Genomic DNA, 2,500 nt, shown 5'->3' on the forward strand with positions numbered 1-2,500 from the left:
CAGGGTAAAACAGCGCCACTCTGGCCATTTTGTCGGCCTCATCGTAAATATCTCAGCCTTGCCCCTTGGTCTCACATGCTCTCTCTCTCTCTCTCTCTCTCTCTCTCTCTCTCTCTCTCTCTCTCTCTCTCTCAGCCTAAACCTCATACAGTAACAGTAATAGGCCTAGTAGCTTTTTGTCAGGAATAATATCCCTGTGGTAGGCTAAGTGCTGATGTAAATTGGCAGGAGGTGCATGTAGTTAAGTCCTGAGCAGCTCGTGAGCTAACTGAAACAATTAACATAGTGAACTCTGTCACTGCTCTAATTCTCCGGGCCGGTCAGTCAGGGGAAAGAATCATGAATTATGGATCGAGGTCTGTATATTTTTTTCCCCGGCCCTGTTCGGCTTATTGCACGCAGGCATTGGCTTAATATGCATAGCTGGCTTTTGCACATGAAAAATTTGGGCTAAACCACAGCCTGGGGCATAACTCGACGCATTCCCTTTTATTTGAAAGGGGGATTGTAAAACAACACAGTTCCCCCATATCGGTGGCCAATGTTATCGACCTTACCCCCTTGACCTGGTGGTGAATGTACTCCGTGAGTGTGTGTGTGTGTGTGTGTGTGTGTGTGTGTGTGTGTGTGTGTGTGTGTGTGTCTGTCACACACACACACACACACACACACACACACACACAGCGTGTTTAGAATGGCATACTGTACAGCATGCCTATTCAGAGGAGAGGTAGGGCGGGGGTACGGGCGAGCGAGCGGCAGAGTGTGAATGGGGGGTGAAGGATGAAGGGCATAGAAGGGGGGTGTGGGGGGGGGGGGTACAAGGGAAGAGGGGAGATGGTGGGAGGTGAGGGAAGGGGGAGGGAGGGGGGGGGGGGAAGCCAGGGTTTCCTGTTCCCCAAATTCCCAGCTCCTGTCTGCGGAGCAGGTACACAAAGCTTCCCTTGAAGGGTCTGGAGAGGGGCGGCAGGATGAAACGCAGCCACTGATGGTTAACAGATCTGTCCCCCCGGACCCCCACCTCCCATCTCCCTCCCCTCCTGCACCGCTAGCCAGCACCGCGTTTGTTTACACTCTCCCAAGCCTTTTTAGCATTTTCTGGCCCGGCCCAGGACTTGGCGAGGTTCCACGCTGCTGATTGCCATATTCCCAGACCAGAAATGTCACTTACCACTTTGCTTTCCTTCATCCGCCAGTTAAACCCTTTGTAATCCCCCAGAAGAGTGGAGTCACCCAGGATATAGAATATTTTGTCCTGTCCCAGTGGCTCCTCGCCTTGCCTTGCACCCCCCCCCCCCCACTGCCCCCCTCCCCCAGACACTGGGAGAGCAAAGGAGCCATTTCAGCCAACTGGAACAGGACATTAACATTCCTACCAGGGCAGGGTTGTGCGGTGGAGAGACAGAGAGACCATAGGAGAGACCCAGAGAGAGAGAGAGGGGGGGGGGGGGGGGGGTAGATGTGGCGAAAACAACCCTCTGCTCAATGTGCTAAGTTGTATGTGTCTAATACCTGGAGTGACTGACCATAATATGGTCCATCCAGGTATATAGATATACAGACAGAAAATCACCAGGTATATTATACCTGGAGTGACTGTCTGTATACCTGGAGTGATTGTCTGAATACCTGGAGTGTTTGTCTAATACCTGGAGTGTCTGTCTGTATACCTGGAGTGATTGTCTGAATACCTGGAGTGTTTGTCTAATACCTGGAGTGTCTGTCTATATACCTGGTTTGTCCTTATAAGGGAATATCTAATACCTGGAATTCTGTGCTGTGTTGTGATCGACAGCAATAGCATGTCTAAGAATCAGTCGTTCTCTTTCATACAGCGACACCTTACCTAAAGTACATTCACAACTGGGAGCTGCCCAGTGCCACATAGGTACCACCACAGTTTTACTCAGTAATTTACACAGTTGAGGGTGAACTCAACTGTAGTCGTTAAGGGACAGGAGAGAGTTTTTCCTTCACTTTACCCTACCCATATTTTCCCCAAAGTGATATAGATTTGAATCACAAAAACGGGTCAACTGAATCCTCTTGAATGGCAAAAAGGGGGGAAAGGAAAAGAAAGCAATGTTTTCAATGATTGTATTTTGTGATTATATTCAGTTTTTCCTCACCACCATTCATTTTCAGTTCTTGCTGGTTCAGTTTGCAGATTATCAACGATGGATATATTTGAGAGCTGGATACTGTATTGTAGGTGGTCTTTTACTTTTGGCCATTAAATGGAATCTTTCTTGCAAACTTGAAATTGCTTCAAAGTTATTTTGGGAAGAAAAAAAGAAAGATTAATCTTCTCTAGAGTATATTTCAGGACAAGAACAAAGTACTGTAGAAAACTTTCAAGGACCGGAGGCCGGCGGAAAAAAAATCTAGTAGGTAAAAAAAAGTGTGTTTTGCTTTAGCTAGAAAACTTATAGCCCACCAACGACACACAGTTCTGACATTTCTACCAAAAATTGGAGACGAGAGAAAAAGAAAGAAAAAA

This window comes from Gymnoscopelus microlampas (genome assembly GCF_963454915.1).
Source record: "Gymnoscopelus microlampas genome assembly, chromosome: 22".
NCBI classification, from domain to species: Eukaryota; Metazoa; Chordata; class Actinopteri; order Myctophiformes; family Myctophidae; genus Gymnoscopelus; species Gymnoscopelus microlampas.